We start from the raw sequence: 25,089 nt of genomic DNA, 5'->3' as shown, positions 1-25,089 counted from the left end.
CAAGTCTAAAACCATGTGTTATGTATTTTCTCAGACACCTGTGTATTGCTTTTTGCTCCCAGGTGTCCACAGGAGAGCCTGATATGTGCATGAAGCTTAATATGTGCTTGATATGCCCAACAAATCCCAACATATCATGCGCACATCACAACAAACATCCCTCAAAGCGGGAAGACAATGGTATGGTTGTTTAAAAGTTCTCCCCTTATCTATACACACTCCAAACAAGGCTGGACAACCACCTCAAAGTTCTGGTGACAGATTATCACACCTAGGATTGAGGATTACCTTTGACCCTCCTGATCTCAAGGTTATCTCATGATCTCTCAACTCCCTCGAGAAATTCCCCGAAAAATGGTTTCCGTAGAAGCTAAACCACCTAAGCTGGTAGCACCTCAGGGAGGACAAGATGGCACTGAGGTGGCAGTCCAACAAACGACAGTACTCCAAGTCCAGAGATATCAAAGTAGATGCAGATTTTCGCAGCACAGTTTGCAGGGGCTCTGGGCTAAAATGAGTCAGTTGGACCCTACATAAACTCAGATGTTTTAGCTGGCTTGTGCACGGGAATTCAGCCATGTTGGCCCAGCCTGAGTTTGAGAGCAAACCATCAGTCACCGACAGGGTCTCTAAGGGAGTCTTTAGGCACCAGAAGAGCTGGTCTAGGTGATCCTCTAAGAAGAAGACGTTTTCCAGAATCAGGGACTTGAGGTGCTTCAGCTTGACAAACTGCGAGGTGAACTGGGTAACAACCTGCTGCTTCTCCACCGGTGTGTGACAGGCCCACAGCGAGAGGCTGGAGAGGAGGAGACTTTGCAAGTACCTCATATGACCCAGGTAAGGGGAGACGTTAAGGCAGGTAAGATCATTCATGTTATACAAATCCAGGTGCTGAATAGAGTTCAAGTCCATTATATTTAAGACATTTTTGTGGTAGTAAGTAGCCAGAGACCAGATTTCCAGCTTCTTACAGCACAGACACAGACTTTCTCTCTGAGCCACCCATTCAACGACAAACGACTCCAAGGACTTTAATGGGCGTTTCTTCAGGACCAGGTCTATAGCCACCTTCACCTGCGGCTTCACCTCCGTTTCTGAAAGACCCACCGCTGCTTGGTTCTTACTCCAGTCAGGAGCTTTGAACACAGACCACTTGTCCCACATCCTCAAAGGCATAATCCGTAGATCCAGCACCTTCAGTCTGCATTTCCTCTGAGGAACCTTCTGGCAAAGCACGCTATCAAGCCCAAACAGTATAATCTCTAAGATTCTCCTGTAGGAATCATTTCTCTTGATCATGGCTCCCAGTAGAAGGCAGGAGAAGGGCCAGACCTGCACCATTGCCTTCACAATGCTAGTCTTTTCCTTTCTGCAGGCATTTCTGAACAGTGATGGGAAAAAAAATGAGGGTATATTGTCCAGATTAGAGATTGCCACAGTCTTGTTCCTCAGGAGGCTGTTCTCCGCCAGCTCCTGGAGTGTGAGTGGGGACTTGAAGCTCATCCTGACGAATCTTCAGTAAGAAGGTTCCAGAGTTGGACAGAAGAGAAAGATCCGCAGTAGGGCCAAGAAGTGGCTCCGGTCTCCAGGACTGTCGTCTACGGTTCCTCTGTTGACCTGGCTGGCTGGAAACTCAGAATATGGTCGAGGCTAATTTCAAACTCAGAATGACCCCAGCCTAAGGTCAAATTATTAATAATAAGTTTCTGTGTCATGGTTTTGGGGCTCTGGTCCAGAATGCCTGCTGCACACGGCACTCAGTGTGGGACCACATATATCCACATAAGGCCCGAGAAAGCTTTAAAAAAATGGAAGTTTGGAACACGAAGTAAAATGAAGCTAAGGGCTATTCACTATATACTGGAGTCAATCACCAGTGTCATGACCCAGCACCATGTGCTAAGCTGAGCCATGCCAGTAGGTGACATAGCACTTTAAGATTTGATTCATGTGGTCAGAGAAGGCTGCAGATGATCAGTAAAGACAGGTCCAGACAGAAAATACTCCAAACAGGTTACAATATGTTTAAAACATGTGTGTTGACTTAAAAAAAGAAAAAAATGGATATGAACAGTCAGAAAAAAATAGTTTATAGATAAGATAAAGTCTTGGTTTCTAGCCATAAATAGGGGCCACGGAGTCTACAATAGGCGAATCTAAAGAAGCTAAGTAAGAAGGTGAACCCAAGGAAAAACATATAGTTATCCTCTTGGATAAGGGAAGTATACAAAATTGCCGGGGAGAAAAGTGGGATGTTGGGGGTGGGGTGGGATGGGGGTAAGGGGAGATGGGGAGAGAAAAGGTAGAAGGAAAGGAGGGGGGACTTGGGGAAACAGGAGGATCGGGATAAAGGAAGGTTGGATAGGGGAGCACGGAACCCCATTTCTTAGTTAAAGGACCCACTTTAGGATGGGCAGGAGACTTGACCCTAGAGGGGATCCCAGGAGCCCAAGCTGAGGCCCCCAGTTAGTTCCTTGGGCAGCTGAGGATAGGGAACCTGAAATGACCCTATCCTAGAGCAATACTGACGAATATCATGCATATCATCCTAGAACTTTCATCTGGCGATGGATGGAGATAGAGACAGAGACCTACACTGGAACACTGGATAGAGCTCCCAAGGTCCCAAGGAGGAGCAGAAGGAGGGAGAACATGAGCAAAGAAGTCGGGACCACGAGGGGTGCACCCACCCACTGAGACAGTGGAGCTGATCTACTGGGAGCTCACCAAGGCCAGCTGGACTGTTACCAAAAAAAAGCATGGGATAAAACTGGACTCTCTGAACATGACGAACAATGAGGGCTGATGAGACGCCAAGGACAATGGCACGCGGTTTTGATCCAACGCAATGTGCTGGCTTGGTGGGAGCCTAGCCAGTTTGGATGTTCACCTTCCTAGATATGGACGGAGGGGGGAGGACCTAGGACTTACCACAGGGCAGGGAACCCTGACTGCTCTTTGGACTGGAGAGGGAGGGGGAGAAAAGTGGGGGGAAGGGGAGAGGGGTGGGAGGAGGGGGAGAAGAATGGGAGGAGGGGGAGGGAAATGGGAGGCTGGGAGGAGGTGGAAATTTGTTTTTTTTTCTTTCTTTATTCTCCTTTTATCAATAAAAAAATACATAAAAAAAGATAAAGAGAGAATAAAATAACAAAAATAAAGATGGAAACTACGCAGAGAGTATAGATCCCACATGGTATCTTGTTGACTAAATATTTTGATTGATAAGTGAAAGACAACTGCTGAGAAACATGGGACTCTAAGAGGGACCACTGAATTAAACCAGTCTAGATACTTTATGAATGCCTTAATTTTAAAATGGAAGTAAAAACGTATTGTATTGGGGAAGAGGTTATGCTTTTGCTTCCACAGGAAATTAAAGGCTGTGGATTCATTCTAAGAGAATCAACTTCAATTGGGGAGACCTCCTGAAAGTCTTGACTACAGATATGAAAAAGTAAACCTTGAAAAAATGCTAGACAGGTGATGTATATTTTACTTGCTCAAATATAAAACAAAAAAATATCTTTAGATGACTTGTACACATTGTACATTCCATGCTTGTGTTAATGCAGGCATATAGGTTACCTTTAAAAGTTTGTGTGGTTTTTTTTTTTAAAGGACCAGTTACCAATAAAGACAAGTATCCCAGGTGATCCGGGCTCTTGGAGTGCCTCTGCTGATGTTTCCTCAGAGTTTTGAATCCAGAACAGTTTCAAGGCTGCTGGCTGAGATGGTCCAACCTCACAGACTAGTCTAATCAGGACTGCAGAAAAACCTTATGCTTTCCCACTGCACAGAGACTGAACAACAAATGCTATGGCTAACTCTCCCAGGACTTGATCATTATCCACATTTTCTCAGGATCTCTAAAGATGCCATCACCCCGAGAGAAGGAAGCAGTCTGAAGAACATGATGCCCTCATTTACAAGAGGTGGGGTGGGTAGTTCTTAGCCCTTTGGTGGGTTATGGATGTTTGTCATCATCTAGGGGGATTGGTTACAAGTTGTTATTGGTTATAGTAAGGGAGGAAACTAAACATAGGAAATTAGGTACAGGGATCTTATTCTGAATAGAAAAAGATTTTTATTTTATAGAATAAAATAAAAAATAAAATAAAATAAAAGGATAATTATTGTATCTACTATCAGGCTAAAAAACCTTACTAGCTTCAAATATTTTACATTGATATGGTTTTTTTCATATAGATATAAATTTAAGGTTATTTTTGTATATTGCATTATATGTTACTATTTCTTACTTAAGGTATTATACTTATGCAGCTCATTTAAAAATTTAATATAAAGTTCTAGTCCTTAAAACCTATTTATTATAATAAAGAAACATAAATTAATAGTTAGCCATCTATAACAATCATATTATGTATGTTTACAGGTCATAGAGAGATATATTTTAGATAGACAGATTATCTTCCAACACTTCAAAGACATAGAGAGTATGAAATTTAAAATGTTTTAATATCATGTGGCTTTTCATGACAATGATACACTTCTCTTCCTGGCAGTACCAATTTACTTTTTAAATTGATTTTTATTGAGCTCTACATTTTTCTCTGGTCCCCCTCTGCCTCTCTTGTCTCCCCTTCTGCCTTCCCCCAAGGTCCCCATGTTCTCATTTTACTTAGGAGAACTTGTCTTTTTCTACTCCACATGTAGATTAGATCTATGTATGTCTCTCTCAGTGTCCTCATTGTTGTCTAAGGTCTCTGGGATTGTGCTTTGTAGGCTGGTTTTCTTTGCTTTATGTTTAAAAACCACCTATGAATGAGTACATGTGATAATTGTCTTTCTGTGTCTGGGTTATCTCACTCAAAATAATGTTTTCTAGCTCCATCCATTTTCCTGAAAAATTCAAGATGTTATTATTATTATTTGCTGTGTAGTACTCATTGTATAAATGTACTACATTTTCCTTATCCCCAATGGGGATGGGAACACAAGGGATTATTTTGAGGGGGGCATGAATGGAAGGGTAGAGTAATGAAAGAGACATCTTGATGGGTGTATTGGGGTCAGATAGATATCTAATTCAACGGAAACTCCCAAGAATCTACAAAGATGACCCCAGTTAAAACTTCTAGTGATAGTGGATAAGTAACCTGAACAGGCCATCTCCTGTAATTAGATTGGTAACTACCCCAATTGTCATCAGAGAGATCTCATCCAGTTATGATCATTCTTAATCTACTTTCTCCGGCCAGGGCTTTTCCCAAGATCTAGCTCTATGACTTCACTAGAGGCACTGGAGTGTGTGGAATCAATCTGTTCTCATCTGCTGAGCCATTGACCCTGCTCCACTCTCCTAAGTTGCTTCACTTAAGTCTCCAAGATGTTCTTTTATTAAAAAAAACTGTTTTTGAGAGACATCAGCGATAGATTCACCTTGTAATTTTTTCTCTCATTCATGTCAAAGATAATTTTCCAAAGCCAAAGTATAAAATGAAAGTATAAGATAAACATGTCATTGAAGTGATACTCAGTAAAATGTTAGCGCACTAAGAAAAACATACCAGAAAAAGATTTCTGAATTAGATATAAAGTTGGTTAATCTCCCACAGAGACATAAAATATAATTTCCCACTAGACACAAATAATTGGCATCTCTTCGGGCATAAGTCAGTAAGTTAACATGCATCTTTATTCAATTTAGCATCCTAAATCCAAATAAATTAGATACACTGAGATAAAATTTAAGTGTATCCTTGCTGCCCTGAGGCATTGAAAGAAGATGCCATGTGTGTTTTGCCTTAATTGCAAGCTTCACATAATTTTGTTTTTTACTTTTGGGCAAGCAATTTATTAATAAGTCACAATGACTTTAACAAAAATATTTTTAAGGCCTGGAAAGATGTCTGGGTGGTTCAGAACATTATTCATGCAAAGGACCTTGGTTTGATTTCTAGCTCCCACATGGTGACTCACAACTTTCCATAACTTCAGTTCCAGGGACCTGATACCCTCTTCAGATATCCACAGACACCAGGCATGCATGGTGCACAGACATACATATGAGCAAAATACCCATACATACAAAACAAAATAGATAAATCTAAGTTTAAAAGTATTTTTTAGCATATGTACACTTCTGAGCATTTCATGCCTGCTGTTCCTGACCACATTGCCTTCCTTTTTTGTCTGTATATTTATAATTATTGTCACATGGTTCTATGTTTGTTCTCTTGGCCTTCTAGTTTATTCTCTGTGCTAAAGGCAAAGAGATCCTGATCTTTTCAAAAACATTCTGATAATTTCTTATTCTGTTCTGTGGAATATTAATGCTCTATACTTTGTTCTCTGAGACATGATTTATTTTTTGGGGGGGGGTTGTCAAATTCTCTGACTTTATCCCTTCCCACTACCTTAATTCTAAATCATCATCTAAGAGACCGTGCACCTTCCTTAGACAGTGCACCCACCCTGCAAACTTAGAAGGCTGTTTGCATTCCTAGTTTGCTGCATAACCCCCTGTCTGTCTTCACTTGTTGCTCTCAAATGCTACTTTATATTAAAAGATCCATCTATTTAATGAGTTTCTACCCTGAGCCATTATTTACTTTTCTTTATAATATTTATTACAACCAACATTTTCCTATACCTTTTAGCTTTTTAAATATTTTTTAGTGTTTTTAGAATTTTATGTGTGTTTTGATCAAATTCACATACACTCCAACTCGTACCAAATCTACTGCCTTCTCTACCCACACAACATTGTCTTTAAAAAAAGGACCATTTTTTTTTTGTTTCTTAAATATTCTTGAATGTGTGGTATTAGCCCGAGTATAGTTAACTTAACCAGGGGCTGAAAATTATTAAAAAAATTTTTGCCCTTCCTAAAAGTTAACAATTGCCAATAGCTTTTTGATCAGGGGAGGAACTTCATGCTTAATTACCCTCTTCATATTGGTATTTGGTCTTTTTTTAAAAAAAATCTATCTAGCTATATGATTTTGGCCTCAGAATGGTGTCAGATAATTGACGCAGGACTTCAATATGTTCAGAGGTGGCTGATTACTCCCATAATGTGTGTACCACTATTGTACCAGTGGACATGTCATTCCATGCAGTCTTTATTGTAGCTGGCAGGATTTATAGATGGGTAAATCTGCTGATTGCTTTTCTACACTAGTAGAGTACATAGTACCCTCCAGCAAATGAAAGCTATCCAATATGAATGGAGCTTCCAGGTCAGTAGCATCCTGCATTTTCCATGTTCATTGACTCAACTTGACACCATCAACATTTAAAACTATTAAGTCCTGTCTGTCAGCAGATTATCCATCATACATCATATATTCCATGGGTGTGGAGCAATGCTTAGTCTGCTATGGTAAACCCAACAGACAGAAGTGGTAAACAATATTGGTTAAATCAATGAAGGAATAAATGAATGCAGGAATTTTCCTTGGGAATGATATCAGGGATAGACTTTCATGGTTTCCATCATTTAATATACTGATTAGGGATTTCGTGCCTTGTAAATGCACATAAACCTGTTTTGTCATTTTATGCTTCTGAAAAATCATAATTGTACATGTCACTCTCTATCTACAAATTTATCTCTTAAGAGTTACAGTTTTTTTTCTGTTTTCTAATCTAGAATCATGTAAAGATGCTATAGTCTAGGAAACAAGAGTAGGTGCTTCATGAATCTCAACAGTACAAGGTCAGAATGTGAAACTACTTTTATCATGTTCTTAGTGTATGCTGATGCTCTTGCATCTTCTCTTCCTGATTCACTTTCCTTGAACAGTATGGACCACCAACATGTGAACATATTGGAACTCTGCCAGGAATATAACTAGAACTAGGCCCTCTGCATGTGAAAGACAGTTGTGTAGGTTGGTCTATTTGAGAGACCCTGGAAGTAGGACTAGAATCTATCCCTGGTGCATGAGCTGGGTTGTTGGAGCCCATTCCTCACAGTGGAGTGCCATGCTCAGCATTAATGCATGGGGTAGGGGAGAGACTTGATCTTCCCTCAACTAAATGGGCTAGGCTTTGTTGACTTCCCTTGGGAGCCCTTATTGCTTTAGAGTGGACTGGGTGGGAAGGGAGAAGACGGAAGGATGGGTCAGAGGGAGAACTGTAGTTGGAATACAAAATGAAATTTAAATAAAATCTAAAAAAAGCATTAAAAAAGAATTTTTACCTTTGACTTAAGACTGACTAACTCTAAAACTCCAAGATGTTTCATATTTTAAGTTGTGTTTCAGGCATTCTAATGCTTCCTTAGGCAGCTGGCCTCCATAGCTTATGAAGCAATGTTTGAGGTTAACTGTGTTCAAGGCTGTGGGCCTCAAGTAAAATCTTTATTGTTTCTTGGCTGTATGACTTAAACAAATTATTTCCCTTCTTTATGTCTCATTATTTATATAGGAATATATTCTTTATATAGGAACTGTTTATATTAGTGGCACTAAATATATAGATATATTATAAAGATTATACAAATTAATACAGCTAACTGAAACAAGGTATTACTTGGCATATAATAAAAACAAGGAAAAAGAGAGCTATCCATTGTATTATATAACATATTATACATAATTGTATTACCTGTAATAGAATGCTTCTACTATATTCTCTTTAGTATTTTTATAAAATCATTGGGAAAAAATCCGATTTGATTTGCAATATCTACATATAACTGACCACATTAATAATATTAGTCATTTAACTGAGTCTTTACTACGTATCATGGGATATGCTGAGATCAGTAATGTAATTTAATCTAAGGAGTGCTGTTAATTAGATATCATTACCATTTTGTAATAAATATCTTCTAGTTTTAAATTATTCTACTGGTTTCTCAAACTGACAGGGAAGTTTACATTAATTTGCCTACTGTTATTGTTTTTACATTGATTTCAGAGACTTTCTTAAATATCATAATTGCTAATGAGTCTCAACCATGAGTTATATAAAATAATAAACAAATCACAAAATGTACATCCTTTATAGTTTCATTATGTGAATCATAGAATTTTTGTGTATCCATGTATTTATGTATCTCATTAGTTTGGTAGAAAGAACAAAATTTGTTAATGTTAAGTCAAATTGCCTGTAAATGACTTAAGGAATATGTTAATGATCTTGCTCCAAATGAATAATTATAAAGCAGGTGCAGTAGAGATATGATCATTTAACTGACAGCAAACAGCTTCTAATGGCTTCAATAAGCAAGATAATGGCAATAGCAGAGAAAGCCTGTTAAGCACATTGTTCATACTGTCCAGTTTATGCGCAAGATTTTCAGAGCTTGGGATATCCTTGCAGACCCATTTTCCTGTTTAAATAGCAGTTCATTTGAACCCATACAGATGACAAAATATAAAATCTTTATTATCTTAACACATTGAAACCTTGAATAAGAGACAACATTTCTGTGTAGTTTTATATGGGCTTTCATATCACTTTTGGGACTTATCCCCTGTAAGCCTTAAAGGCACAGGAAATGTACAAAATGCACAGTACAATTATTTTAAACCAAGACCCCAGAAGACGGTTTTGCATGTTCCTCAGATTTCAAAAGTAAAAGAAGTCAGTGTATATCAGCAAAGTTGAAAGATTTCACATATTATTCTTAAGACCTCTAGTCAAACATGATTCTTTTAAAGCTAAATTAACTTTAGTATCATAATTATAAATGTTAATCTATGGTAAATAGATGTTGGCTTACAGCTCATTTCATTTGAAGTTCCTTTTCTCAGTACAATCCTCCTTATAAAAGAGAGGAATAAAGTTAGCTAATGTAGGCAAGTTATTGATTCTAATGTTTTATAATCCAGAGTGTAATCTCCCATCAACATGTCTGAACCCAGAGGCTCATTTTTCTTAACTTCTTGTTTTGTTTTCAGACAGGCTACTTGTTAATGGAGTAAGATATCCATTATGCACATGCTCCATCATGCCAAAGAATAGAATCAGGCAACCTCCAAAGCCTCACTTAAAAAATGGCATCTTCACTATGTGACCTGGCATTGAACTTCTGTTGAAGAGCCTCATAGTTCTAAACTAATTTGTACACCTGCCTTCAAGAAGAGGTACAAGAAAACAGGACAATCCTTTTCAACATAAGCATGGTAGGTTATTGAAATACGAATTAGGTTATTGAAATAATGAAAAAATGTTTCTGAATATTTTAAAAAAGCATAGTTCTTTGCATTTTTTCTGTAACAGCCTTGTCTATATGCAACCCCTGTTCATATACATATTATTTAAAATACAAAATACATGGAAACTTCTGTTGTGGGATACTTGTAAACTGTGTGGAAATCTATTATGGTAATTGACATAATAAAGGTCTGAATGGCCAATAGCTAGGCAGGAGATATAAGCGGGACTTCTGGGCACAGAGAGAGGAAGTAGGAAGAGATAATTGAGGCTCAGGAAGTTGCCAAAAAGACATGGAGGGAATCAGACTTACAGAATGAAAAAAAAAGGGCGAAAAACCATGAGGCAAAATATAAATTAATATAAACACGTTAATTTAAGTTATAAGAGCTAGTGTGACAAGTCTAAGCTAAGTCCAAGCTTTCATAATTGATATTAAGTCCCCGTGGGATGGCGGTACAGAGAAAGCCTCCTTACGAGCTTCTATATAGATGCCTTATCCTGGGTAGTGTTCAAATTCTGTATCTATTCATAAGATCATAACTTCTCCATTTTATGTACAATCTATCCGCTGGTTAGGATATGGTTCAAGGACTATGTGTTCTTTGCCCTTCTCTAAAGCTGCATAATTTTGACTTGTTCTTTTCCTGTAGATACAAGGCTATTTATGACTGTTAAAGTTTGAGTATGAAATTGTCCCACAGATTCAAGGGTTAAATGCTTTGTCCCCAGCTGGTAGCATTATTTGGTAAAGTTCTAGAAATCTTAGGAGGTAGGTCCTAGCAGGAGGAAGTAAGTCCCTGAGAATGTGTCCCTAAAGGATATATCTTATCCTTAGTGCCTCCTGTCCCCCACGTATTTTCCACAAGTACCCTCTATCACATGCTTATTGCTTTGCTGTTTGACTTCATTATGGGTCAGTGTTAGTTGGGCTGAGGATTCAGGAAGCCAACATTTGAAACTGTGAGCAAAAATGTACTGTTCCTTTTATTAAGGCGGCCTTTTGGAAAAAAAATCTAATATAATAGGATAAGTCTCTCAGCTTTAAACTCACCTTGGGAAAGTAGTTGAGGATTAAATGAGGTTATGTATTCAAGTGGCTAATCACAGCTACATAAAGTGGTAAATTGTGACTTTTTATATCATAACTTCTATTATTATTCTTTCACTATCTTCATCATAATCATTGTCATTCTCTGATTGTTTTTGAGCATGAAGTTCTAGAACTGGCTTGGTTCAGGCCAATTGTACCCTGAGAAAGATATTTCCAAGATACATGTGCTCTACTTGTAGAACAAGAAAGAAGAAATGAAATGTTCTATATGCAAAAGCTACATGTGTTCACCAAAGATTCCTTATCAACTATTGATAGAATTCCTTGAACATTTGCATATTTAAAAAAGTTTTTTGTTGTCAAAATTTTAGATTCTCAGTAATGACCTAGTTTGGGTTAATTCGACTATTTAAGTATTATTATTGTTTATTGTATGTTTTATGCCACTATTAGAGAGATTGTTGATAGTGGCAATAAAAATTTGATATGGTGAAAGTGTGCTTTCTGGTTTGCAAATTTTAGCTAAATTATGTATATGGATGTATTGTTATTTGGAAATCATTTTAAGATAGGAGCTCATTTTAACTTGTTTAAATGTAATTTTAATTTTGCAGGTAAATTAATATGGATAATATGATCTCTAGATATGTATCCTATTATGTTTTCAGCATTTTATTTTACTGAAAGCTTTAATACTACAAGGAGTAGGGAGAAAAAATTCTCAGTAGAGTGCAGGTATCAACAATGAAGCACAATAAAACAGGTGTAGCTAAATAGGTCTACTAGGAACATTTTGTGATTAGCATCTTTTAAATGCTTCTGTTGAGAAACCATGTTTTCATAACAAGGTTGGTGAGTATGAAACCTGTGATACTTCCTTCTGAGATTGCTACAATTTGCAAAAACAATAAAAACCTGCTAAAAACATTTATATGTTTTAAAATGTTGCAGTCTAGAAATCCCACTGATATTTGTGGTGCAAGATTTGCCAAAGGCTACATAACCCTGCTTGTACATTGCCAGGACTGCAATCTGTTTTATGACAAAACAGATTCATTTATCTCCAAATAAATAAATTACTTTTGTGAACATTTAGAAACATTTGCATAATTAGGCTGTAAGATCTTAGCAGTCTTTTTCATAATAATTAAACTAATCTAATCTTGGACAGGATAAACAGACTTACTAGGATGAGTGCAGCCTTCAGGCAAGGAACTTACGGGATTCTACAGGAACTGTAAGGCTGATGATGTCTGCTAATTATCCAAGCTTTACTCCCCAGTAATAGCGGCGTTTGTATTGCCTGAAGCTCAGATAACTACTCCCAGGCACATAAAATTAGACTCTACTTTTTTGACATTCTCTTAAAATAAAAACAAAGAGACACTTCAAAATGATTATATGCTTTCAAAGAGGAGGGCACTAGCTTCCTACGGATGGATCTGAAGCTGCATACAATTGGGCCATTATTTAGTCATGTCATCCTGATTATCTTCGGATCTAGAGTTTTTCGGACGGTATACAGATGCACAGAACTGAGGCTCAATGGAAGAATGACAAATGATTGATTATATTTCAATTCATAGTACTTCCTGGAATCCTAGATTTGAAAAATGAGGTTACCTTATCAAATAAGTCATCCCAAAGATGGTTCATTTTATTTACAAATATAAAAAAAGAATATGGTGAAAATAAACAGAAATGAATGTTTTTAAAATTGTATTTTTTAAAACTAATTTTTTTATTTGGCAGTTTGGTTCATATAGTAATTTTAATGTGTACTTAAGTAGAGAGAACCATTTTCCACTTTCCTGATCATAGAGAGCATATTTTCCTTAAAAATCAAAAGCTTAAAATGACCCATTACAGGTTAACAGATAAAGTTTATGAATTAATTGAAAAATTGCATACACTACTATGGGATCACTACTTGGCCTTCTCCAAGTCCTCAAAATCTCTGTCAAACAATGGAGATGAGAAACACAGAACATAGTGTAGAATATAAGATATAAAATCAGAGTTAAGTGGAACAATCTCAAGGGGTGAGAATGACCAATTGTCACAGGTTTCATATGGTTTCTAAAGTCTCTAAAGCAAGCAGCTTTACCCAAGGGACTTTGTACCATGCAGGTGATGATGAGACCTGCATGGACAGGCTCCTAAAGGAAAGGACAACAATGAGTATGAATGTTTTCTGCTAGGCAGTAATCAACTGTGTATTTAGGGTACTGGAACTCAGTTTGGATAGTCAGCCATTAATGACCTTCTGGTCATTTGAGAAAGTCACACCTTTTTTTGGACCTAAGACACACTCAGGCCCCATTTAATTTTGAAGTGGGGGGAGGATTCATTTAACATATACCTGCGTATCATAGTCCAGTGAGGGAATTCAGGGCAAGAACTCAAACAAGACTTAGTTCCCATTTAAATTTTTTAAAGTTAAAATAGAATTTCATCCTTTTCTCCTCCTTTTTCTCTGTACAACTCTTCCCATGTACTGGACTTTGAGAAGCAGAGTCTTGTAGTTTTCATCCTTGAAATTTTAGACCATTCATTGATGAGGGAGGGATCTAGTCATATGTATTTGATTTGAAGGACTTTTAAGGCAATACAACCGAAGACTGAAGTTACAGGAGTTATGATTAGGACCTAGATGCTAAGAATAAAAAAATAAATATTATGGATATTCTAACTTGATGCTGGGAAATAAAACGGAAAGAGAAATAAATAATTTTTTTGTTCTCAAAGACACTTTTCTACAATGAATGCATGAGCAATGATTGCTTCTTAGCCCCACATCTTATTAAAATAGATATTAAATATTTTAGATTAGAATTACTTGTTTATCTGTAAACATGACTTGAGCCACAGTGTCTTCTTATGTTTTTTTAATTTCTCATCTATTTTATTAATATTGCTTATTTGTCCTCTTTTTTTGCTCTGAGAATGTATGTTTTCCTACTTTTAGAAATTACAAACACAATAAGGTAAACTACTTATATTTATCTATTCAAAATTCTAGTGTTTTGACTATTATAGGGTATCCAGCATCTTTTTTAATTTGATAGCATTGCAAACTTATTAAAAAACCAAAGAAACCGAGAATAAAATTAAAAAGTGGCTATATAGGCCATAGGCTCTAGGTTAAAACCTACTTTTTTAATTTTCAAAATGTTTATGTTGTCAAATTACCTTCTAAATATTTATATTCACATCCATAGGTTTGTGCTCTTCTCAACATTTGTCAGAGAAGCATTGTTTTGCAGTGTACAGCAATCAGTGAAAAGACTCATAGCTGGTCAAGACTCTTGAATGGTCCTAAAAATAAGTGATTATGAGTTCTCAGCTCTAAATGAGACATATTTATCCATTCCATGCTAAAAAAGATTCAGTAAGAACATTACCTGAGAAGAAGCAGAAAGAGTGTAAGGCTCAGAAGACAGCAAGGAGTGCTGTGAAAAGCTGTCCTCTAGACTTGACATAGTTGTTACACACATGACTGCACAGTAGCTCTTGTTTCCTCTGGTTATCTGCACAAGACTTGTGCAAGAACAAGCCAGCCCAAATTCCAGCATGGACTGGAAAGGTGTTCTCCAGGCCCCACCTAACTAAGTGGCTGTCACTACTGTGTGTGTGTGTGTGTGTGTGTGTGTGTGTGTGTGTGTGTGAGAGAGAGAGAGAGAGAGAGAGAGAGAGAGAGAGAGAGAGGCAGAAAGAGACAGACAGACAGAGAGAGAGAGAGAGACAGAGAGAGACTCTTCCTCGGAGGTATGTTATTAGTGGATAGCTATATGTTAATAGTGGATAGCTATATTTTATTAGTGGATAGCCTCACACCCATGTACTTATGTGCCACAGCAATTAAGCTTAGTGGCTTATTAAAAGAAATAAAGAAGAGGAAGAGGAGAAAGAGAATGATGATGATAATTAGGTATAGCAAAAGAAGAAGAAGGAGAAGAAGAAGAAAAGGAAGAAGAAGACATGAATCTTGGAGGGGAATCTGTTGTAAAGAATAGGTGAGTGATTATGACTATTTTTGTGCGTATGTATGAAATACTGCAAGAATAGTTTTTAAAAGTGTGACTGTTGAATTTTAATTCAGCATCTACTTTGGGTAGATTCGGGCAGCCAAAATTAGCTATTACAGGTAGAAGAGAAGAGTTAGTGGCTAATCATGTGCACTGCCCTTGCAGAAGACCAGACAAGTGCCTCTGGTTCTAGTACATCTGTAACTCCATCCAGCCTCAGAAGATTCGATATCCTTTCTATTCCTTACACACTGAAATACATTTATAAGGTCTCTTTTTCTTTCCCAAACTCCAAGAGTTATAAGTGATCTTGTGGGGAAATAGGAAACTATGCAAATATATTGCTGTCTCTCAGTTATAATTTGGACTTTGCATGTCGCTGAAAGTCTTTTTGTTGAAGGCCAGGTCTACTTTCCATATACTATGGGAGGTTGTAGAATTTTAGGACATGGATAAAGTAGAAGTAAGTTAGTTGACTTGGAGAAGTTAAATAAATTATCTGGTGGGGGAAATAATGGCTATCCGGTCCTTTTCTATCTCTCCTTGATTTCTGGATATTAGGTGAGCAGATTTTCCAATGTGTACATCTGTCATGATGCACTGCATTGTTACACATCCACAGATAACAAGGCCAGGAAACCTTGGGCTGAAATATCTAGTGCTTTGAGACAAAATGTGCCTCTCTTCTCTGCAAGTTGATTATCTCAGATATATTGCTACAGTGAAGAATATTGAGAAGTCACCTCTTTCTATTTCCTTGTGTTCTTTAAATGGCTGTTCTCCCTGTCCCTGTTGCTATCTCCATGGATATAGTCCCTGGCAGGAGAGGCCTTCCTACTCCCTACTCAGGTATCATCTCGCCTTTGCATTCTGGGAATACAGCTCTTACAATGTCTCCCATTTCTAGAAATTCAAGTGACATTTTTGCTCTTACCAATCTCTGGGTTGTTTTTCAGCCCAAGTTAAGAGTTTCCCCTGTCCAGACTGAAAATGACTTTTATTTTACTTGAAAGCTATGAAACAGGGAATGCTGACTAAAGATTACATTACATTGAATAGGAGATTTTATTCAAAATCGTAAGTCCATGAAAATGAATAGCCATGGCTAATTTGAAAGCTTGAGGCCATCAAAATGAGCTATCAAATAAAACTCCTTCAAATTCAGGGGACAAAGTTGTTTAGTTTGGTGTCTGGAAAATAGATGCCGCAATTTACATTAAGAAGGCACTGTTGTAATGCAAAAACATTTCAGAGTTTTAAGAGATGGATTCCATTCCATTCTCTACAACCTGAGACAGTTTAAACTGAAGGAAATACCAATAGTCAAGTCACTTCCAGAGCAACACTAGTCATTAGGGAAAACAGTATTCTTGTGCAAAATAGGTCAACCATTTGTAGGAAAACAAATGGAAGTCAGAACAGAGGTGAGAGTGACTTTGGAAAACAATTGGGAAATAAGTCATTACAATGCTAAATAGAAATTTGATTACAACCTACAAATAAGCTAACTTTTATGTACTATTTGCCTCAAAATGTATACTAGGTTGTATCAATGAAAATCACACAGATAATTCTCGAAATGTACTAAAACTCTCTTGATGTTCAATTCCCCCCTGTATGCTATGAATATGTTTTATTACAATAGATTAATAAAGAAGCTACTTTGGCAGGGCAGAATATAGCAAGGTGGGAAATCCAAGCAGAGATAGAGAAGAAAAGAAGGTGGAGTAAGGCAGTAAGGCAGACACCATGTAGCCATCCAAGAAGCAAGATGTAATAAACCATGAGCCTTGTGGTAAAATATAAATTAATAAAATGAGTTAATTTAAGATATAAAACATAGCTAGAAATATACCTGAGCTTTTGGCCAAACTGTTGTAATTAATATAATTTTGGGAGGCTGTTATGTAATCAGAGGATGCAATTTAGTTTTCCATTCACCAAGACCCGAATAATCAAATTGAAACTATATTAATTACAGCACTGTTTGACCAATAGCTCAGGCATATTTCTAGTTAACTCTTACATCTTAAATCAACCCATTTCTTTTAATCTGTGTATTTCCAAGAGGCTGTAACTTACTGGTAAGGTTCTGGTGTCTTTCTCCTTTGGCAGCTACATGGCATCTCCTGACTCTGCCTTCTTTCTCCCTGCATTCAGTTTAGTTTTCCTGCCAACCTATATTTTGCCCAATCATAGAGCAAAGAAGTTTTTAAAATTAATCAATGGTAATGAAACATATTAATAGCATACAGAGGGAAATCCCACATCACTCTCTCAGTGAAAAATCCATTGAACATTAAAAATACCACAAGTAGAACAATGCTGTTGATGAATTCTTGCTTGATTTATTCATAGGCTCTTGGTTAAGGTGTCTACCTTTCCAGGACCTTTATTAAAACAGTATAAGGTAATGGCCCATTGTGTGTACCAGGAGAACTTTGCAATACTTTTCAGTAAACCTGTGCTAGTATTTTATTTAAAGTCTGGAAACAAGAAAGAGGCAGAATCTTCAAAAAGTAGCTCTTTATATACGGATGATAAATAGGCTGAGAAAGACATCAGAGAACTATCACCCTTCACAATGGCCACAAATAACATAAAATATCTTGGGGTAACTCTAACTAATCAAGTGTATGACAAGAATTTTAAAACTTTGAAGAATGTAATTGAAGAAGACACCAGAAAATGCAAAGATCTCTGTAGGAGGAGGGCCTGCTTGTTCATCCCGGCTGCCAGACTAGCTTAGCCCTGAAATAACCACACAGAAACTGTATTAATTTAATCAATGCTTGGCCCATTAGCTATAGTTTCTTGTTGGCCAATTCTTACATCTTAATTTAACCCATTTCTATTAATCTGCATATCACCACAAGGTCATGGCCTACCAGCAAAGTTTCGGCATGTCTGACTCTAACTGTGGCTCCATAGCATCTCTCTCTCTCTTCCTTCTCCCAGCATTCAGTTCCATCTTCCCTGCCTACCTAAGTTCTGCTTTATTATAGGTCTAAATCAGTTCCTTTATTAACCAATGAAAGCAACACATAGACAAAAGGACCTCCTATACCATTTCCTCTTTTCTGTACAAAAAGAAAGGCTTTAACTTTAATATAGCAAAACTACATATAACAAAATAGGTATCAAGCAAGAACTATAGTTACAATATTTATATCTACTTTATCTCTTATCATAACTAAAGAAAACTATAACTATATATTCCTCAACTCCGTCAAAGATTCCAGAAGGATATAATATTATCTAAGTAAACAGGAAGTGCATTGTAAGCAACTTCCAAAACTCTATAATTGAAAGAGACATCTTGCTGCCTGGACAGTTACCCAAAGTTCTTCTATACCATTGGGGCATCCAATCTTCAGCCTATAGACCCATAGTATCCACCAGACTCTTCCATGAAGCAGGAAATTTCAAAGACAGGTTTGTCTATATTGGCAGTTTTCCAGACACTTTCTTCTGTATTTTGAAGGATGTCTTGCAGACTCTTTCATGAAGTAGAAACGTAAAGGATCATCTCTCCTTTAGGCAAGTCTAGCAGTCATTTCTCTGTGGGTCCTGTATGTCCAGTTAAGCAGTCCAGACAACAGAATTTTCTTGTCCAAATGGCTATCAAACTCCATAAGGAGCCTCTTCGATGCCCATCTTCCTCTCAAAGTAATTGGTGCTGCTAGGAGTAGATATGTCTCATTGTCATGAAAAGTCATAAGTTATTAAAAAACATTTAAAATACCATGTTCTGAAGGTCTCTGAAAGATTTGAAGAATACCTATCTAACTGAAATATATCTATATACATCTAGAAAAATCTAACTAACATGACTACAAGCTTGACTTAATAGATGTTAATAGATAAGTATCTATTAACTTATATTTCTTAATTATGCATTACATTTTTAAATGAGTTACACAAACATAATACCTTAGTTAAGATCAGGTATAATAAGACTGACCTTAAATTTGCATCTATAAACCAAGGTCAATACCAATGCAAATTATTTATATCTATATCATATCCCCCTTTAAATGTAAATAAACATTTAGAGTCAATATTTGGGAATATGGGTATATATTTTTCCATACTGATTTCTGCTGTTTGAGGGTGCTGTTAATCAGGTCTTTCATGGTGTATCCTGTGTGTTAGGTTCATCTCAGTCAGCAGTTGGGTGAAGTAATTTTTTGAGAGTATTCAGGGAACCTTTTAGGAGGACATAATCTATCAAACAATATTGGTCTGGAAGCAATCCATAGGTTCTTATCTTCTGTGAAAACAAAAGAAGAACCTCTTTTCCAAACAACTTATCCTTAGAACCAAATTCTGAAGTCAAGATATCTTTATAATATACATGCTGATTTAGCTTATCAACCCATACAATGAAAAGTCTCTCTGTACTTAGCTCCTTCACAGTCAAAAAATTCAAAGAAAACACAATAATATACATAATTCAGACTCTCTGTGAATTTTCCATCTTTACACGGCTCACTTTTCTTTATTCCTTTTACTCTATGACTGTCTGTACACTGTATCTTTAAAGACTTTTTAAAAACCATTTACTTCTTTTCCAACTCTCTATACTTTTTTTCTTATCTCTCACAAGCCTATGTACATTTATCCAACACATGACTTATTTAGAGTTCTTTTGTGTCTGAATATGTCCTTATTGCATTATCTGTAATTCTTTACTATCCAGGAGCACTTTTGCTTTGTGCTTTTAAAATGCTAAGTGCTTAAAAAAAATCTAAGACATTACTAGGTCAAATACGGTACCACCTGATGGCCCTGCCTAATCTAGCATAGTGGAGCTGTTTGTGCCTCTGAGAGCCAAGCACACTGCTCTTCTTCCAGGCACACAGCAGGTCCATGTTGCAATCAAGCAAGCTGCAACAGTCTGCTCACAAACCTCATCCAAAAACGTGGTCTCCTAAAAGAGCCAGAGGTAGTGCTGACAGTACATCCAAGAAAGCCTGCATTTCAAAAGGGCATGGCTTTTTTTCCTGCTGCTGCTGCTGAGCCAGGAAAACCCCTTTTAAAAGAGCTGTGGCATGCTGCCAGCAAACAGCAAGAAGCTGTGCTAAACTCTGTATTTTTTTTTTGTCTAGAATTTCTTTTCATGCCCTCTCAGGTTTTATGTGGATTTAGTTGGCCATGTGGGCAGCAGTCTGTAGGAGGAGGGCCTGCTTGTTCATCCCAGTCACCAGGCTAGCTTAGCCCCCAAAATAACCACACAGAAACTGTATTAATTAAATCACTGTCTGCCCATTATCTTTAGTTTCTTATTGGCTAATTCTTACATCTTAATTTAACCCATTTCTATTAATCTGTATATCACCACAAGGTCATGGCCTATCAGCAAAGTTCCGGCATGTCTGACACTGGCAGTGGCTCCATAGTATCTCTCTCTCTCTTCCTTCTCCCAGCATTCAGTTCCATGTTCCTTGCCTACCTAAGTTCTGCCCTATTATTGGTCCAAAGCAGTTCCTTTATTAACCAATGAAAGCAACACATAGACAGAAGGACCTCCTACAACAGATCTCCCATGCTCTTGGGTAGGTAGAATTAATATAGTAAAAATGGTGGTCTTACTAAAAGCAATCTATAGATTCAATGCAATGTCCATCAAACCCCAGCAAAATTCTTCACAGACCTTGAAAGAACAATATTCAACTTCATATGGAAAAGCAAAAAAACTCAGGATAGCCAAAATAATCCTGTATAATAAAGAAACTTCTGGAGGCATCACAACCCTTGACTTCAAACTCTACTACAGAATTACAGTACTGAAAACAACCTTATATTGGCATAAAAACAGACAGGAGGAATGGAACCAAATTGAAGACCGAGAAATTAATCCACACACCTATTAACACCTGATTTTTGTCAAAGAAGCTAGAAATACACAATGGAAAAAAGAAAGCATATTCAACAAATGGTACTGGCATAACTAGATATCAATATGTAGAAGAATGAAAATAGATTCATATCTATTGCCAGGCATAAAATTCAAGTCCAAATGGATCAAAGACCTCAACATAAAACCAACCACAATGAACCTCATAGAAGAAAAAGTGGGAAGTACACTTGAATGCACTGACACAGGAGACCACTTCCTAAATATAACCCCAGTAGCATAGACACTGAGAGAAATTATTAATAAATGGAACCTCCTGAAATTGAGAAACTTTTATAAATCAAAGGACATAGTGAATAAGACAGATTGGGAAAAGATCTTCAACAACCTTACATCAGAAATAGGACTGATCTTGGAAATATACAAAGAGATCAAGAAACTTGATATCAAAAGAGCAAACAATCAAATATAATAAAAAATAGGGTACAGACCTAAACAGATAACTCTCAACCATCAAATTTCAAGTGTCTGAAAGACACTTAAGGAAATGCTCAACATCCTTAGCCATCAGAGAAATGCAAATTAAAACAACTCTGAGATTCCATCTTAAACGTGCAAGAATGGCCAAATCCAAAAACACTGATGATAGCTTATGCTGAAGAGGTTGTGAGGTAAGGTGAACACTTCTCCATTGCTGATGGGAGTACAGACTTGTAAAACTTCTTGGGAAATCAATATGGTGATTTCTCAAAAAATTAGGAAACAATCTACCTCAAGGCCCAGCAATACAGCTGTTGGATATATACCCAAAAGATGCTCAATTATACCACAAGGACAAGCGCTCAATTATATTCATATCAGTATTATTTGTAATAGCCATAACCTGGAAACAACCTAGATGCCCCTCCACCAACGAATGGATAAATAAAATGTGGTACATTTACATGATGGAGTACTACACAGCGGTAAAAAAAAACCCAACATTTTGAAATTTGCAGGCAAATGGATGGAGCTAGAAAACATCATATTGAGTGAGGTAACCCAGACCCAGAAAGACAAATATATTGTGTACTCACTCATAAATGGCTTTTAGACATCAATCAAAGAAAAACTAGCCCACAGTTCACAATCCCAGAGAACATGGGCAACAAAGATGACCCTAAGTGAGGCAAATACAGATCTACATAGGAAGATGAAAAAGACAAGATCTCCTGAGTAAATTTGGAGTGTGCAAATCAAAGGAAAATGTAGAAGAGGAGAGGGAAGAAAGGGAGGGGAGCAGAGAAAATTGTATAGATCAATAAAAACAATTAAAAAAGAAAAAAAATAACCTAGTACATAAGAGGGGAACAAGAAAACAGGAAACTGACAAGAGTGACTGAGGCTCCTCTTTGGAGCCAGGTTAACCTGATTTTTCTAGATAATGCATTCAGCAGCCAAGCTGAGGTGGCAGTAGATGGTGTTGACCTATTTAGTTAGTGTCAGTGCTGAAGGAAAGGCAGAGCTGGAGAAACTGTAGAAAAATCCCTGTCTCAGGATTCTCCTTCCAGCACTTTCATGCCTCCTTAAAGGCCAAAGACATTTTTGGGCCTTATGTAATGTGACTGAGAGAAGCCCACTGCTGATAGTCTTCTGCCTCCTAAGGCTATGACTTAAAAGCTTTCTCCTATCAATTCCTCTTTCTGAGAGTCCAAATGAAATTCAGAAAAATGGCTTAGATACTAAGTAGACACCTGAGTTCTTTCTGCTAACTCATCCTTCACTATTCTTAGGAAATAATTTTATGTCATAATTCACTTCTGATATTATACATATTGTAGTTTAGAAATGTCCAAAATATTGTTCAGTGCACTGCCCTTCAGAGTAAAAATAAATACATAGAGAATGTAAGTTTCTGACAATGGTTGAATTAATAAGTAATCTTGATTAAAATAATATGTAATAGGAGCATTAATTTATGCTCAGCATTTCTTGTATTCAAATGCTGACAGGGAATATCCCGTTTGGGTAGGTTTCAATTTGAGAAGTTTATGCTGTCTATAAAAAAAATAAAAATGGCTAGACAGAAAAAATGAGTTAGGTTTGAAATCTACAATGCCTAGAGATACAAGGCATATACTGGAATGGACTATGGGCAGCAGGCCTTCTACTGTGGGGCCCTGGCAGGACTGTCGTGCATATATATAGGATTAATTGTGAGTTTATTTGAATGTTCTTCAAGGCTATAGATGTGCAAGTTCTTGGACAAATGAAACAAAATACACAGCTGAAAGTGACAAATGAGATTCCCAGGGAACAATGTTTTTTTTCCTAAAACAAAAAGAGTTCCAAAGAGTCCTTGGTAAAGAATGGAATAAAGACTGGTAATGTCAGCCGGGGAGTTATCAGGTTAGTGTGGACTGTGTGTTAGTAGGTCCAATCCCTAAAGTACTATGCAGATATTCTTGTTCTTAGGTTAAAGGACATTGTGATTCTCAATTCCTTTAAAATTTGTAGCCCCTGAACATAACTATAGAGACTGTGTGATTTCCTGATACCCTTATGCCTTTGAGTAGCCCTCCTACTTCTTGATATATAGATTCATTTGTTTGTTTATTATCATGTTCCTATAAACTTACGGGACAAGGAATGGGAAACAGAAGACAAGAGGTTAATTCTTCCCCTGACAGTCTCATACCAATGTCTCTGCCATTGTGAGGCTGAATAACTATATGGGGTGGGTAGCTGCTACTCTGGTGCTAAACTTTAATTATGCAGCAAGTTATCTGTCCAAGGTTTCTGTGGAACTCTCTTAAGTCAGTACGGGACCTCTTTCTCCCCAGGCTCCTCTGCCTTTGTCCTTTAGAGAGTAAAATTTAAATTCTCTGTAGTATGCTAGGTACACAAGAAATAAAACTGTATTCACATTAGTGACAAAAAACAATTGAATAAAATCAAGGTTTTTTTTTTTTGTTTTGTTTTTTGAGACAGGGTTTCTCTGTGGCTTTGGAGCCTGTCCTGGCACTAGCTCTTGTAGACCAGGCTGGTCTCGAACTCACAGAGATCTGCCTGCCTCTGCCTCCTGAGTGCTGGGATTAAAGGTGTGCACCACCACCGCCCAGCTAAAATCAAGGTTTTTTGAAAGATTTTCCTTATCTTACTGCTAGGTGATAGTCTGTTAACATTTTTGACATTGGTTCTGTTTCATTTGAAAATGTTTATGTATATGCATATTTATATGTATCTGTGTGATTGTAAATGCAAGTTCTCATGTGTGAGTGGTTGTGTTTGCTTTTGTCCATGGACAGAGTCCAGAACAGGGCCTTGCAGCTCTCAGTTCTGGAGTTAACGGGTATGGTGTGTCTGACTTTTTGCACAGGTAAGGAGATCCAAGCTCCAGTTCTCATGATAAACAGCAAATGCCCTTAACCTGTGAGCCACCTCTCACAGCCCCTGTTTCCTTTCTTAATTGTATTTTTTTAAAACCTTTGTAAGCATCCTATTTCATAATCTGCCTTTTAAGCCACTATAGTAATATCTCTCTGTATTATAAGTATTACAACCTAACAATTTAATAATTATATTGTATTAGAATTTACTTACTAATTTACTCATTGTGGGAAACTTAAATGATTTCTGACTTTTCTACTCGAAATGATTTTGAAATGAACAATTGTGTGTTTCAGATGCCTATAAGCCACTGTGTATGCATCTCATACATACATATCATAATAACACATGAAAATACTTCCCTAAGAATAGTGCATGATGAATTTGCTGAAGGCTTTCAGACTTGAGAACCCCTTATTATAGAGTAGGTGTACCAAATAAGTGCATAAAAATTCTATTGCATTTTGTATGCTTTTATTTGATTAATATTGAGGATAAACTATCATACGGTTTTATTAGACACGTATTTTGCTTTTTTGTTTTTCCAGGGCTAAAGTCCAAACCTCTGGTTTTGAGATTGACATAAGCAAGCTCTAAATGCTTCTCTCAAGCATCAGTTCATATTTCCTGTCTTGTTAGGTGTCAGA

The 25,089-nt window shown here is 37.0% G+C and overlaps 1 pseudogene; it reads right to left on the bottom strand.

Moving 5' to 3' along the window:
* Nucleotides 1-243: 243 nt before the first annotated feature.
* LOC142846730 (preferentially expressed antigen in melanoma-like protein 1 pseudogene) lies at nucleotides 244-1,503 on the bottom strand (annotated as a pseudogene).
* Nucleotides 1,504-25,089: the final 23,586 nt, after the last annotated feature.

The sequence above is a fragment of the Microtus pennsylvanicus genome, chromosome 3, assembly GCF_037038515.1.
Source record: "Microtus pennsylvanicus isolate mMicPen1 chromosome 3, mMicPen1.hap1, whole genome shotgun sequence".
In the NCBI taxonomy this organism is placed as follows: domain Eukaryota; kingdom Metazoa; phylum Chordata; class Mammalia; order Rodentia; family Cricetidae; genus Microtus; species Microtus pennsylvanicus.
The sequence above is the reverse complement of the archived record's forward strand: the minus strand, read 5'-3'. Positions and strand labels throughout refer to the sequence as shown.